The 17,047-nt window shown below is 37.0% G+C and overlaps 1 non-coding gene across 1 annotated transcript; it reads left to right on the forward strand.

The window, feature by feature from the left end:
* The first annotated feature begins 213 nt into the window (after positions 1-213).
* LOC127747070 (small nucleolar RNA R71) lies at positions 214-317 on the forward strand. The gene has a single exon (XR_008008873.1). It is a non-coding gene; the product is annotated as a small nucleolar RNA R71 (small nucleolar RNA).
* Positions 318-17,047: the final 16,730 nt, after the last annotated feature.

A 17,047-nucleotide genomic window follows, 5' to 3' on the forward strand; every position in this document is an offset into this window, starting at 1 on the left:
AGAACTCCCTTCCTTTGAGGCGTCCCATTATTCACGGAATTCCTCTTAGAAGTGTACATGAACTGGTTATTTGCAACCATGTCAATAAGTTCTTGAGCTTCTGTAGGCGTTTTCTTTAGGTGAATGGATCCACCTGCAGAATGGTCCAATGACATCTTAGAGAACTTAGATAGACCATAATAGAATATATCTATCATGGTCCATTATGAAAACATGTCAGAAGGACATCTTTTGGTCATCTATTTGTATCTTTCCCAAGCTTCATAGAGGGATTCACCATCTTTTTGTTTAAAGGTCTGAACATCCACTCTAAGCTTGCTCAGCTTTTGAGGAGGAAAGAACTTAGCCAAGAAGGGCGTGACCAGCTTATCCTAAGAGTCCAGGCTATCTTTAGGTTGAGAGTCCAACCATGTTCTAGCTTTGTCTCTTATAGCAAAAGGGAAAAGCATGAACCTGTAGACTTCAGGATCTACTCCATTAGTCTTAACAGTCTCACAGATCTACAAGAACTCAGTTAAGAACTGGTAAGGATCTTCTGGTGGAAGTCCATGAAACTTGCAGTTCTGTTGCATTAGAGCAACTAATTGAGGTTTCAGCTCAAAATTGTTTGCTCCTATGGTAGGAATTGAGATGCTTCTTCCATCAAACTTGGACGTAGGTGTGGTATAATCACCAAGCATCGTTCTTGCATTATTGTTGTTAGGTTCGGCTGCCATCTCCTTTTCTTGTTCGAAAATTTCAGCAAGGTTGTCTCTGGATTGTTGTAATTTAGCTTCTCTTAGTTTCCTCTTCATAGTCTTTTCAGGTTCTGGATCAGCTTCAACAAGAATGTCTTTTTCCTTGTTCCTTCTCATATGAAAGAGAAGAGAACAGAAAAAGAAGATGAATCCTCTATGTCACAGTAAAGAGGTTCCTTATTATTAGTAGAAGAAGAATGGAATAAAGAAAGGAGAGTCCAAACACAAGGGTAAGGATAGGGGCAGTGATTTGAGATGAAGAGAGGTGAAGAGGGGTGTTAGTAAATGAATAAATAAATAGGAAAAGATGAGAGATGGAGAAATTTTCGAAATTAAATTTTGAAAAGGAGTTAAATGATTTTTGAAAATAAAGATAAGAAATGAAATTAAAATTAAAATTTAAAACAATTAATTAAATAAAAAAAAAAGAATTTTTTTTAAAAAGAGGTAAGTATTTTCGAAAATTAGAGAGAGAAAATTTGTTAGGTGATTTTGAAAAAAGATAAAAAACAAACAAAAAGTCAAATAGTTAGTTGAAAAAGATTTGAAAATCAAATTTGAAAAGATAAGAAGATAAGAAGTTAAAAAAGATATTTTAAAATCAAAATTTTTTGAAAAGAAATAAAATTTTGAAAAAAGATATGATATAAAATATAAAATAAAAAGATATGATTAAAAGATTCTAGAATTTAAAGATTGAACCTTTCTTAACAAGAAAGTAACAAACTTTAAATTTTTGAATCAATCACATTAATTGTTTAACATAATTTTTGAAAATAAAGATAAAATTAAGAAAAAGATTTTTGAAAAATATTTTTAAATTTTCGAAAATCATAAGATAAAAATGAAAAATATTTGATTTTTGAAAAATTTTTGAAATGATAGGATTTTTAAAATTGAAAATTTGACTTGACTTATAAGAAATAGCTAAGTTTTAAAATGTTTTGACTAAGTCAACTCAAATTTTCGAAAATTAGGAGTAAAATAAGGAAAAGATAATTTTTTTGATTTTTGAATTTTTAATGAAGAGAGAGAAAAACACAAATATGACCCAAAACATGAAAATTTTGGATCAAAACATGTGATGCATGCAAGAACACTATGAATGTCAAGATGAACACCAAGAACATTTTGAAGATCATGATGAATATCAAGAACATATTTTTGAAAAAAAATTTTATTCAAAGAAAACATGCAAGACACCAAACTTAGAAATCTTTCATGTTTAGACATTATGAATGCAAAAATGTACATGAAAAACAATAAAAGACATAAAACAAGAAAACATCAAGATCAAACAAGAAGACTTACCAAGAACAACTTGAAGATCATGAAGAGCACTATGAATGCATGAATTTTCGAAAATTTCAAGAGCAACATGAATATGCAATTGACACCAAACTTAAAACATGACACAAGATTCAAACAAGAAACACAAAAATATTTTTGATTTTTTATAATTTTATTATTTTTTGGATTTTATTTTATTTATTTTTTTCGAAAAACATATATGAAAACGGAAGTAATGAATTCAAAGTCCTCAATCAAAATCCCAAGAATCATACCAGGTTAGTCTAAAGCATGATGGCCAACCAAGCTTCAGCATACCATTTTGAAACTATAGAATTCATTCTTAAAAACTCTGAAGGATTTTTCGAAAATAGAAGGAGAATTTTGAAAAATATTTTTGAAAACTTTTTAAAAAGAAAATAAAAAATAAAATTACCTAATCTGAGCGACAAGATGAACCGTCAGTTGTCCATACTCGAACAATCCTTGGCAACGGCGCCAAAAACATAGTGCACGAAATTGTGATCATCAACAATGGCGCCAAAAACTTGGTAGCGCTCTCAACGTGAATCACACTTAGTCACAACTCCGCACAACTAACCAGCAAGTGTACTGGGTCGTCCAAGTAATACCTTACGTGAGTAAGGGTCGATCCCACGGAGATTGTTGGTATGAAGCAAGCTATGGTCATCTTGTTAATCTCAGTTAGGCGGATAATAAATGTTATTGAGTTTTTGAATAGTAAATAAAGTAGAAAATAAAGATAGAGTTACTCATGTAATTCAATGGTGGGAATTTCAGATAAGTGTATGGAGATGCTTGTCCCTGTTGGATCTCTGCTTTCCTACTGCCTTCCTTCAATCCTTCTTATTCCTTTCCATGGCAAGCTGTATGTAGGGCATCACCGTTGTCAATGGCTACATCCCATCCTCTCAGTGAAAAAGGTCCAAATGCTCTATCACGACACGGTTAATCATCTGTCGGTTCTCGATCATGTTGGAATAGAATCCCTTGATTCTTTTGCGTTTGTCATCACGCCCAATAATCACGAGTTTGAAGCTCGTCACAGTCATTCAATCCCTGAATACTTCTCGGAATACCACAGACAAGGTTTAGACTTTCCGGATTCTCATGAATGCCGCCATCAATCTAGCTTATACCACGAAGATTCTGATTAAGGAATGCAAGAGATATGCGCCCGGTCTGAGGTAGAACGGAAGTGGTTGTCAGTCACGCGTTCATAGGTGAGAATGATGATGAGTGTCACAGCTCATCACATTTATCATGTTGAAGTGCAACGAATATCTTAGAACAGGAATAGCTGAATTGAATATAAAATAGTAGTAATTGCATTAAAACTTGAGATACAGCAGAGCTCGACACCCTTAATCTATGATGTGTAGAAACTCCACCGTTGAAAATATATAAGTGATGAAGGTTCAGGCATGGCCGAATGGCCAACCCCCAAACGTGATCAGAAGACAGAATGGTCAAAAGACCTTACAATCAAATATACTGAATACAATAGTAAAAAGTCCTATTTATACTAGACTAGCTACTAGGGTTTACAGAAGTAAGTAATTGGTACAGAAATGCACTTCCGGGGCCCACTTGGTATGTGCTTGGGCTGAGCTTGAGCTTTACACGTGCAGAGGCTTCTTTTGTAGTTGAATGCCAAGTTGTAACATGTTTTTGGCATTCAACTCTGGTTTATGACGTGTTTCTGGCGTTTGACTCCAGAATGCAGCATAGAACTGGCGTTGAGCACCAGTTTACATCGTCTAATCACGAATAAAGTATGGACTATTATATATTTCTGGAAAGCTCTGGATGTCTACTTTCCAACGCCGTTGAGAGCGCGCCATTTGAAGTGCTGTAGCTCCAGAAAATCCATTTCGAGTATAGGGAGGTCAGTATCTAACAACATCAGCAGTCCTTTGTCAGCCTTTTATTAGAGTTTTTGCTCAGGTCCCTCAATTTCACCCAGAAATTACCTGAAATCATAGAAAAACACACAAACTCATAGTAAAGTCCAGAAATGTGAATTTAGCATAAAAACTAATGAAAACATCCCTAAAAGTAGCTAGATCCTACTAAAAAATACCTAAAAACAATGCCAAAAAGCGTATAAATTATTCGCTCATCACATGTCAGAAGGATACCTTCTGATCAATTGCTTGTATCTTTCCCAAGCTTCATAGAGGGATTTACCTTCCTTCTGTTTGAAGTTCTGAACTTCCACTCTAAGCTTACTCATCTTTTGAGGTGGAAAAAATTTAGCTAAGAAGGCATTGACCAGCTTTTCCCAAGAGTTCAAGCTGTCTCTAGGTTGTGAGTTCAACCATATACTAGCTCTGTCTCTTATAGCAAAAGGGAAAAGCATAAGTCTGTAGACCTCGAGATCAACCCCATTGGTCTTGACAGTGTCATAGATTTGCAATAATTCAGCTAGGAACTGATGAGGATCTTCAGATGGATGTCCATGAAACTTGCAATTCTGTTTGCTCCAATGGCAGGAACTAAGATGCTTCTTCCATAGAAGTTGGAAGTTGGTGTAATATAGTCACCAAGCATCTTTCTTGCATTGTTGTTGGGTTCGGCTGCCATGTCTACTTCTTTTTCGAAATTTTCTGTAAGGTCCTCTCCAGAGTGTTGTGCTTTAGCTTCTTTTAGCTTCTTCTTCAGAGTCTTTTCAGGTTCAGGATCAGCTTCAACAAGAATGTTTTTATCCCTGTTTCTGCTCATAGGAAAAAGAAGAGAACAAAAGGGGGTAGTGGAATCCTCTATGTCACAGTATACAGACTCCTTGATGTGTCAGAGGAAAAGGAGAGTAGAAGAATGAGAAGAGAGAGGTGGTGAGTTTGATTTTTTTTATGAGTAGAGGAGGAGTGTTAGTTAAATAAAATAAATAAAAAGAGAGGAGAGAGAGAGAGTTTTCAAAAAATTTAAAAAAATAAAATTAGAATTTAAAACCATTAGTTAATTAAAAAGATTTTTGAAAAAGTGGTTAGTAATTTTCGAAAATTGGAAGTTGAAAAGTGGTTAGGTGGTTTTGAAAAAGATAAGAAATAGTAATTAATTGATAAAGATTTGAAAATCAATTTTGAAAAGATAAGAAGTTAGAAAAAGATTTTGAAATTAAAGTTTGAAAAGATATGATTTAGAAAAGGTTTGATTGAAAAAGATATGTTTGAAAAGATATGATTGAAAAAGATTTTATTTTTAAAATTAAAATTGATGACTTGACTAACAAGAAACTAAAAGATATGATTCTAGAATTTAAAGATTGAACCTTTCTTAACAAGAAAGTAACAAGCTTAAAATTTTTTTGAATCAAATCCTTAATTGTTAGCAAGGTTTTCGAAAATATGAAATAAGAATAAGAAAAAGATTTGAAAATCAATTTTTTTAAATTTTCAAAAAAATTAAGGAGAAAATGACAAAGATTTGATTTTGAAAAAGATATGATTGATAGGATTTTGAAAAATTAGTTTTAAAACTTGAAAAATTGAAAAAGATTTGATTTGAAAACAAAATTGCCTCCTTGGTGTTATCCTGGCATTAAACGCCCAGAATGGCATTCATTCTAGCGTTTAACGCCCACTTGGCTACCTCCTTGGGTGTTAAACGCCCAGCCAGGTACCCTGACTGGCGTTTAAATGCCAGAAATCCTTCCTTACTGGGCATTTTGAACGCCCAGCTTTTCCTCTGTGATTCCTTTGTTGTATGTTCTGAATCTTCAATTCTTTGTATTATTGACTTGAAAAGACATAATTTTGAATTTTTTTGAATTTTTCATGATAAGAGAGAAAAACAACAGAATGAAATTAAACATGAAAAACTAAGATCAAAACAAGGAATGCATGCAAGAACACTTTGAATGTCAAGATGAACACCAAGAACACTATGAAGATCATGATGAACGTCATGAACATATTTTTGAAAATTTTTAATAAAAGAAAAGCATGCAAGACACCAAACTTAGAAATTTTCATACTAGAGACACTAACAATTTGAGAATGAACATGAGAAACAACAAAAGACACAAAACAAGAGAATTTAAAGATCAGACAAAGAGAATCATCAAGAACAACTTAAAGATCATGAAGAACACAAGAACATACTTTCAAAAAATGCAAGAAGAATAAAGACATGTAATTGACACCAAACTTAAAAATTGATACTAGACCCAAACAGGAAACACAAAATATTTTTTGGTTTTTATGATTTTTATAATTTTTTTCGAAAATAAAAATAACATTATCCAATCTAAGCAACAAGATGAACCGTCAGTTGTCCAAACTCGAATAATCCCCGGCAACGACGCCAAAAACTTGGTACACAAAATCATGAGTTCACAATTCTCTCACAACTCCGTGCAGCTGACCAGCAAGTGCACTGGGTCGTCCAAGTAATACCTTACGTGAGTAAGGATTGATCCCACGGAGATTGTCAGCTTGAAGCAAGCTATGGTCATCTTGTAAATCTCAGTCAGGTGGATTCAAATGGTTATGAGGTTTAGATAATTAAAAGGGAAATAAAACATAAAATAAGATAGAGATACTTATGCAATTCATTGGTGGGAATTTCAGATAAGCGTATGGAGATGCTTTCTTCCCTCTGAGCCTCTGCTTTCCTATTGTCCTTATCCAATCATGCGTACTCCCTTCCATGGCAAGCTGTATGTTGGTGGATCACCGTTGTCTGTGGCTACCTTCCGTCCTCTCAGTGAAAACATGTCCGCTTCGGTTTCCCGCATGGCTAATCAGCTGTCGGTTCTCGATCGTGTTGGAATAAGATTCATTGATCCTTTTGCACATTGTCACTGCGCCCAACAGTCACGATTTTGAAGCTCTCCATAGTCATCCCAACCCAGATCCTACTCAGAATACCACAGACATGGTTTAGACTTCCGGATCTCAAGAATGCTGCCAATTGATTCTAGCTTATACCACGAAGACTCTGATCTCACGGAATGGAAGGCTCTGTTGTCAGGAGAGGCAACCATGCATCGTAGACCAGGAGGCTAAGAGACACACACTCAGGCTCTTGCAGATAGAACGGAAGTGGTTGTCAGGCACGCGTTCATAAGGGAGGATGATGATGAGTGTCACGGATCATCACATCCATCAGGTTGAAGTATGAGTGAATATCTTAGAACAAGAATAAGCGTGAATTGAATAGAAGAACAATAGTACTTTGCATTAATTCATGAGGAACAGCAGAGGTCCACACCTTAATCTATGAGGTGTAGAAACTCCACCGTTGAAAATACATAAGTGATGAAGGTCCAGGCATGGCCGAATGGCCAGCCCCAAAACGTGATCAAGAGATCAAAAGTGATCCAAAGATAGTCTCAAAAATGATCTAAAGATCCCCCGATGAAAATACAATAGTAAAAGGTCCTATTTATAATGAACTAGTAACCTAGGGTTTACAGAAATAAGTAAATGATGCAGAAATCCACTTCCGGAAACCACTTGGTGTTTGCTTGGGCTGAGCATTGAAGCTATCACGTGCATAGGTTTTTCTTGGAGTTAAACGCCAGCTCTGGTGCCTATTTGGGCGTTTAACTCCAGATTTTATGCCAGTTCTGGCGTTTAACGCCAGAAAATAGTAGAAAGCTGGCGTTAAAACACCAGTTTGCATTATCAAAACTCAGGCAAAGTATGAATTATTATATATTGCTGGAAAGCCCAAGATGTCGACTTTCCAACACAATTAAGAGTGCGCTAATTGGGCTTCTGTAACTCCAGAAAATCCATTTCGAGTGCAGGGAGGTCAGAATCCAACTACATCTGCAGTCCTTTTTCAGCCTCTGAATCAGATTTTTGCTCAGGTCCCTCAATTTCTGCAAAAAAATTTTTGAAATCACAGAAAAATGCACAAACTCATAGTAAAGTCAAGAGATGTGATTTTTTCATAAAAACTAATAATTATATACTAAAAACTAACTAAATTATACTAAAAACTACCTAAAAACAATGCCAAAAAGCGTATAAATTATCCGCTCATCAGCTTCCTACCATAATGAACCTAGGATTGTGTTGCCAACCACTAATCATCTCCCTCTTACTCTTATAGCCACAAAGAGCTTTAAGCTACCCATCTGTCTCAAGCAAAGCATATTCAAGTAGGCTAATTAAGCTTAGAGATGAAAGATTTACCCACTTGAATAAAGGAATGGATGGTGATGGCTTTGTAGGAGAGGTCTCCAACAACTTTGGCAAGGTGATTTCAAGCTCGACTCCCTTGAGCTCTTCCTTGACAACTTCCACCTCTTTGCAAGCTTCTTCAATTCCAACCTCTTCCTCTTGGTAGCTTTCTTCCAATTCAATCTCATCTTCATTACTTGCCAAGGGCATGGGAGGTTGTACTTCCTTTTCTTTAATCTCCATCTCTTGATCAACATCAGAAAAGTCTTCAACCATGATATGCCTTGGAGGTTGTACACATTCCTCAATATCAACATCAAACACCTTGGAAGGAGGCTCTATGATTGGACTTTCCCATGGAGGTTCCGTATCTCCTAAGTCTTCAATCACTTCCTCTTATTTGACAATTTCGGTTTCCTACAATTGTTCCAATATAAAGTCATGCTGCTCACTATCCACTGGAGTTTCTAGCTTCTCATTCATATTACGTTCTTCAGTAGATTCTCCACATGAAGCCGTGGGAGTTTCTTGATATTGATTTATCGCTTGCATGAAATTGATCCACTGTTTCCTTGAGACAATCCTTTGAGTTTTGTTGCACTCGGCTATCATAAGTAGGATCATAGTACTCTTGGATTGATGGATATTGACATGGTGTATATGGAGGTGGTGGTTCTTGGGAGTAATTAGGTTGGAATTGGAGTGGCTTTATGTATGGTTCATATGGCTCATAAGGTGGCTGGTATGGTGGATAATGGTTCGGGTCATATGGATGTGAATGGTGAAATGGGGCTTGTGAGTAGGGTGGTTGAGAGTTATGTTGAGGAGGTGGTTCATAAGCATATGGTGGGGCTTGCTGGTAACTACAATGGGGTCCACTATATCTATCATCTTGGTACGCACCTCGGAATGGCTATTGACCATAGTAATTTGGTGGAGGTTGGCTGTCACAAAAAGGTCCCCCATAACTATTGTCTTGGTATGCATCATAGAATGGTTGTTGGTTATAGCGCATTAGAGGGGGTTGTTGCCAAGAGGGTTGATCAAATCCTTGTGGCTCATCCCATCTTTGATTCTTCCAACCTTGATGCTTGTTCTCATTATAGCTTCCATTCCTTATAACAACATTGGAACCAAACTTGAAACCAGAGGGGTGAGAATTCATAGTAGCTAAAGAAATAAAAACTAATAGAAATTAATGAAAATAAACTCCTAAAACTAGAAACACTAGCAAAGAAACAAAAAGCAATTATTTACAATAACCAATAATAAGGCACATGTTTGCAATTCCCCGGCAACGGCGCCATTTTGACGAACGGATTCTTGCATGGTCTAGAATTTTACAAATAAGCTCTCGTTGAAAGTATAGCTTCTAAACCAACAAAAATCCTTTCGTACATAAAAAACTTGTTTGTCACTAAAGCAAACCCAGTAAAATTTATAACCGAAGTATTTAAACCTCGGGTCGTCTCTCAAGGAATTGCATGAAGGTATGATTTATTATTGGTTATGGAAAAGTATCTTTTGGGTTTTTTGAAAGGTTTGAACAAGGAATTAGATGGCAAGAAAATAAATTAATAACTAGAAAAACTCTTGGCAAGGTATGAGAACTGGAAATCCCATTCTAGTTATCCTTATCAGTTGTGATGAGAATTGTTTATTGCTCTCACTTAGTTAACCCTTACTAAATAAAGGAAAGTCAAGTTGACTAATCAGTTTGATTCCTCAAATCCTGGTCAACTCTTATGGAAAGACTAGCATTAGAGGAATCTAAATCAATAAGCAATTTCCAATTTTCAATCAGCACCGAGTTTGATAACTCAAGTGTCACCAATTACTCAACCAAGGCCAAAGGGGGAAAAATCCAAATTATTTATATCATAAATAAAAGAAAGCAATCATAAATCTGAAATACCTCAAATTATATTAAATATAAAATCAAATCTAACATGAGAATTCATAAATCAAAGTAATAGAATGAATAAAAATAGAAGAGAAACCAAAGTAAAGGAACATTGAACTTGGAATGAAGAAGAAGTAAACCTAACCTAAGAGAAATCCTAAATCCTAAAACCTAAGAGAGAGGAGAGAGCCTCTCTCTCTAGAAAAACTATATCTAAAACTAAAATTGTGAATAATGAATGTTGTCTCGAGTCTCTGCATGTTCCCTTGCTTTAGTCTGTGTTTTTGGACCGAAAACTGGGTCAAAACACGGCCCGAAATCACCCCCAACAATTTCTGTTAATTCTGTAGATTGCACATGTCACGCATACATGTCAGTCACGCATTCGCATCGCTGGTCGTTTTGGTGTGTCACGCGTTTTTGTCAAGAACGCGCTCGCATCATATTGCAGAACTCTAATCCACGCGTACGCGTCAGGCACGCGCACGCGTCAGTGCAATTTTCTCCATGTCACGTGCACGCGAGAGCCATGCGTGCGCGTCGCTGCTCGCTGGTTATCTCCTTAGTTTCTTGTGTTCCTTCTTTTTTTTGCAAGCTTCCTCTCCATCCTTTAAGCCATTCATGCCCTATAAAGTCTGAAACACTTAACACACAGATCACGGCATCGAATGGTATAAAGGAGAATTAAAATACACAAATTAAAGACTTCTAGGAAGCAAGTTTTCAACCATAGATCAAGAATAGGAAGGAGTTGTAAAGCCATGAAAATCATATGAATAAGTGGGTAAAGACTTGATAAAAACCACTCAATTAAACACAAGATAAACCATAAAATACTGGTTTATCAAATATACATATGATGCTCCATTCTGGAAACATGTCAGAAGGACACCTTTTGGTTAATTGCTTGTATCTTTCCCAAGTTTCATAGAGGGATTCAACTTCCTTCTATCTGAAGGTTTGGATGTCCACTCTGAGCTTGCTCATCTTTTGAGGTGGAAAGAATTTGGTCAAGAAAGCATTGACCAGCTTGTCCCAAGAGTTCAGGCTTTCTCTAGGTTGTGAGTCCAACCATGTTCTAGCTCTGTCTCTCACAGCAAAAGGGAGAAACATAAGTCTGTAGACCTCAGGATCAACCCCATTGGTCTTAACAATATCATAGATCTGCACGAATTCAGCTAAGAACTGATGAGGATCTTCCGATGGAAGTCCATGAAACTTGCAATTCTGCTGCATTAGAGAAACTAATTGAGGTTTAAGCTCAAAGTTGTTTGCTCCAATGACAGGAATTGAGATGCTTCTTCCATAGAAATTGGAAGTTGGTGCAGCATAGTCACGAAGCATCTTCCTTGCATCTTTGGCATTGTTGTTGGGTTCGGTTGCCATGTCTACCTCTTTTTCAAATTTTTCTGTAAGGTCATTTTCGAAATGTTGTGCTTTAGCTTCTCTTAGCTTCTTCTTCAGAGTCCTTTCAGGTTCAGGATTAGCTTCAACAAGAATGTTTTTATTCCTGTTTCTGCTCATATGAAAAAGAAGAGAACAAAGGGAGTAGTGGAATCCTCTATGTCACAGTATAGAGATTGCTTAAGGTGTAAGAACAAAAGAAGAATAGAGGAATGAGGTCAAGAGAGAATGAGAAAAATTCGAACACACAGATAGAGAGAAGGTTTGAATTATAAGTAGAGGAGAAGTTTTAGCAAATAAATAGAAAGAGATGAGAGAGAGAGAGTTTTCAAAAATTAAATTAAAATAATTAGTTAATTAAAAAGATTTTTGAAAAAGTGGTTAGTGATTTTCGAAAATTGGAAGTGGAAAAGTGGTTAGGTGGTTTTGAAAAAGATAAGAAATAGTAATTAGTTGAAAAAGATTTGAAAATAATTTTAAAAAGATAAGTTAGAAAAAGAGTTTGAAATCAAAATTTAAAAAGATATGATTGAAAAAGATATGATTATAAAGATTTGATTGAAAAAGATATTGTTTTAAAAGATATGATCGAAAAGATATGATTGAAAAATATTTGATTTTTAAAATTGATGACTTGACTAACGAGAAATTAAAAGATATGATTCTAAAATTCAAAGATTGAACATTTCTTAACAAGAAAGTAACAAATTTGCAATTTTTTTAATCAAAACATTGATTGTTAGCAAGGATTTTTTTGAAAATGTGGAAAGATAAGATTTTAAAATTATGAATTAAAACATGAAAATTTGAAAAAAAATTGAATTGGGAATGAAATGACCTCCCTTGTGTCATCATGGCGTTAAACGCCCAGGATGCTATCCATTTTGGCATTTAACGCCCAGAATGCTACCTCTTTGGGAGTTTAACGCCCAGCCAGATACCCTGGCTGGCGTTAAACGCCAGAAATCCTTCTTTACTGGGCATTTTTCTAAATGCCCAGAATGCTGCCATTTCTGGCGTTAAACACCCAGAATGCTGCCCATTCTGGCGTTTAACGCCCAGAATAATAGCTTTACTGGCATTAAACGCCCAGAATGATAGCTATTCTGGCGTTTAACGCCCAAAGTGCCTCTTTACTGGCATTTTATTGCCAGTGAGCTCTTTTTCTCTATGATTCTTCTGCTTTATGTTCTGAATCTTCATTTCTCTTTATTATTTAATTGAAAATATATCTTTTTTATTTTGAATTTTTAACAAAGAGAGAGAAAAACAACAAAATAAAATAAAACATAAAAATGCAAGATCAAAACAAGTAATGCATGCAAGGACACTTTGAATGTCAAGATGAACACCAAGAACACTTTGAAGATCATGATGAACATCAAGGACATATTTTTGAAAAATTTTTAAGAAAGGAAAGACATGCAACACACCAAACTTAGAAATTTTGAATGTTCAAACACTATGATTTTGAAAATGCATATGAAAAACAACATAAAACACAAAACAGGAAAATCATAAGATCAGACAAAGGAAATCATAAAGAACCACTCGAAGATCACAAAAGAACACAATGCACGAATTTTTTCGAAAACTTAGGAAAATTGAAAACATGCAATAGAGACCAAACTTAGGATTTGACACTAGACTCAAATAAGAAACACAATATTTTTTTGTTTTTATGATTTTTTTTATTTTTTTTGTATTTTTCGAAAATAAAAACAAAAAGCTTAAGCATAAAATAAAATTACCCAATCTAAGCAACAAGATGAACCGTCAGTTGTCCAAACTCGAACAATCCCCAGCAACGGTGCCAAAAGAATTGGTGCACAAAATTGTGATCACACTTTTCACAACTGCGCACAACTAACCAGCTAGTGCACTGGGTCGTCCAAGTAATACCTTACATGAGTCAGGCGGGTTCAATTGGTTATGAGGTTTTGATAATTAACAGATAAATAAAACATAAAATAAAATAGAGATACTTATGCAATTCATTAGGAATTTCAGATAAGCATTTGGAGATGCTTTGTTGTTCTGAACCTCTGCTTCCCTATTGCTTCCATCTAATCATGCGCACTCCCTTCCATGGCAAGTTGTAAGTTGGTGGATCACCATTGTCAATGGATACCATCCGTCCTCTCTGTGAAAATGGTCCTGCTACGGTTCTCAATGCAGGGCTAATCATCTGTCAGTTCTCACTTGTGTCGGAATAAGATCCATTGATCCTTTTGCGCACTGTCACTGCGCCTAATAGTTGTGAGTTTGAAGCTCGTCACAGTCATCCCCTCCCAGATCCTACTCGAAATACCACAGACAAGGTTTAGACTTTCTGAATCTCAGAAATGCTGCCAATTGTTTCTAGCCTATACCACGAAGGTTCTGATCTCACTGATTTGAATGCTCTGTTGTTAGGAGATGCTAGTCAAATGCAAGGATTAGAGACCGAAGAGAATATACTCTAGCTGGCATCCAATCACTACGTTGAACATCATGTAGACTGCTTATGGTTGTCAGGCACGCGGATCTTGGCTAAGCGAGTACTGAAGATAGTGTGTGATGGTCACAGATCACCCCTTCAGTCTGACTTAACTAAATTAAGTACGAGAGTATATCTTGGAGAAGAAGTAAGCGTAAATTGAAAGAAAAATAATAGTACTTGCATTATTTCATGAGGAATAGCAGAGCTCCTTACCTTAATCTATGAGGTGTAGAAACTCCACCGTTGAAAATACATAAGAACAAAAGGTCTAGGCATGGCCGAATGGCCAGCCTCCCAAATGGCATAAGAATTCGAAAATAGGGGAAGAAGACCTGATCAAAGGATCAAAAAGCCATCCAAAGATATGAATACAATAGTAAAAAGTGCTATTTATACTAAACTAGTAAACCAGGTTTACAGAAAATGAGTAACTAAGTGCAGATAGTGCAGAAATCCACTTCCGGGGCCCACTTGGTGTGTGCTTGGGCTGAGCATTGAAGCTTTCACGTGCATAGATTCTTCTTGGAGTTAAACACTAGCTTGGGTGCCAGTTTGGGCGTTTAACTCCAGCTTTGGTGCCAGTTATGGCATTTTACGCCAGAAAAGGGTCTTTGGTGGTCATTTGGACGCCAGTTTGGGCCATCAAATCTCGGACAAAGTATGAACTATTATGCATTTCTGGAAAGCCCAAGATGTCTACTTTCCAACGCAATTAAAAGTGCATCAATTGGGCTTCGGTAGCTCCAAAAAATCCACTTTGTGTGTAGGAGGGTCAGAATCCAATAACATCTGTAGTCCTTTCTCAGCCTTTGAATAAGATTTTGTCTCAGATCCCTCAATTTCATTCAGAAAATACCTAAAATCACAGAAAAACACAAAAACTCATAGTAAAGTCCAGAAATGTGATTTTTGCATAGAAACTAATAAAAATATACTAAAAAGTAACTAAAACTTACGAAAAACTTCCTAAAAATAATGCCAAAAAGCATATAAATTATTCGTTCATCAGACGTCAAGACCCTCAAGGAATTCCCTGAATCGTTTGTCCATGAATTAGTTTCTGTTGTCCGAGATTACAATCTCAGAGATTCTGAATCAGGTTTTGACTTGTCTCTAGAAGAACTTCCGACACTGGGGGCCCATGATGGAGGCTAAGGCCTCGGTCTTGATCTTCTTAGTGAAGTAGTTGATGGCGACAATGAGGTATCGGAGCTCCCAAGTTCCAAAAGGCCGATCTTCCATTATGACGCTGAGTTGGTGGGGGCGGCCTGGTGGAGGTTGGTATGCATCATGTTGTATTTTTCTATATTTTTTTATATAAGAAATAAATGCATAATGATTCATTATGGAGTATTTTTTGCTTAAATTGAATATTTCTTTGATTGCTTAAGTTGATGAAATTTGCATGAAATAATAGAAAAAGAAGCAAAAAGCATAAAACAAGCTCAAAAAAGGGAAAAAGGAGTTTTTGACACATTTTGGAGCCTTGGATATGCCTTGGAAGCTTAGGTCATAATTTTAAAAGCGTGGTCCATGAAGAAAACCCCCTAGAAGTGAAATAAAGTGGTGTTTAACACACAGGTTGAATGGGCGTGAAACGCCTTCGAAAGTAGACTCGTGCAGACGCATCCGACATGCATACGTGTAACATCTGAAAAAAGTGAATTCATGCGTACCCATGCTACATGTGTACACACAAGACATGGGAAATTGAGGATTCATGCATACACATGGTGCATGCGTACTGAAAGAGCAAAACTCACGGTTAGGAATTTCATCTCGGTTAGAGGAAAATAACTTCATTGCAAGTATAGTTCCAAACCGACAAGTAATGCTCAATCAAAGTTTAATTTTAGTTGTCACAGGTCCATCCCAATAAAAATAACCAAGAGTATTAGTCCCGGGTTGTTTTCTCAAGGAATTGCAGTGAGGTGTGCACATTATTGGTTATGGTATCTGTTCATACCCTGACCGAGCTCCTCCAACTCGGCAAAATCATAAAAGGTCCGACCTCGTCCCAAGGCTCACGCCTAAAGGTTGGACCTCGGACAATAAAGCAAGGAAGGCCCATCAAAAGGAACGCAGCCCAAAACCTAAAGGCCGAAAAGGCCTAGAAAAGGCGGTTCCACAAAGATAGAGATAAAACTCCCAAAGATAAGATAAGATAAGAATATCTTATCTAGGGAAGATCACGGCCAACTACTATAAATACACTGGAGCACCCAGGTATGGCATTCACTCCACATTCTACACATATCTGCTTGGACCCATGCTAACTTAAGCATCGGAGTGTCATTGCAGGTACAACCACCAACCACTCCACATATCAAGCTCGGGTCCCTGAACCCCCACCTCGGGCCTTTCCAGACGACCGAGCTACACGTTTCAGGTAACCCTCGGAACATTGGCGCCGTTGCCGGGGACCTGGAAGTCATCCCTCTACCATGGCAGACGACCCTCACAGCAATGACCGCGCTGCACCTGAACAAGAGGACGAAATTGACACCGGAGAACGACCGGACAGCCCTCTATCACCACGCACTCCAGGAGGAAACAAACAGAATCGCCCAAAGACATCACTCCCAAACAAAGACCCACAAAATTCCGAAAAAAAGAAGAGCTCGGAAATTCTAGAAGCAGTCCGGGCACAACAAAACCGACTGAAACAACTCGAAGAGGATATAAAGAAGCAAAAGGAAACTGAACAAGATCTGAGAAGGGAGGCTCGCAAGCGCAGAGAATTAGAAGAAAAACTGCGGAAAATAGAGGCCAACCTGAAAGACCGAACGGAACGCGGCACCACCCCCGAAAACAATCATGATCCTTTCACACAAGAGATCATGAAGGAAAAGGTACCGCGAAACTTCAAACCACCCGATATGGATCTCTACGACGGCACCACCGATCCAAGTCACCACCTCAGCAACTTCAGAAGCAGGATGTACCTAGTCAACGCCTCCGACGCGATTCGGTGCAAAGCCTTCCCCACCACTCTCACCAAGTCAGCCATGAAGTGGTTCGACAACCTGCCACCGAGATCAATCACCAGCTTCGAAGACCTAACCAAAAAATTCCT

Source organism: Arachis duranensis, chromosome 4, assembly GCF_000817695.3.
Source record: "Arachis duranensis cultivar V14167 chromosome 4, aradu.V14167.gnm2.J7QH, whole genome shotgun sequence".
Taxonomy (NCBI): domain Eukaryota; kingdom Viridiplantae; phylum Streptophyta; class Magnoliopsida; order Fabales; family Fabaceae; genus Arachis; species Arachis duranensis.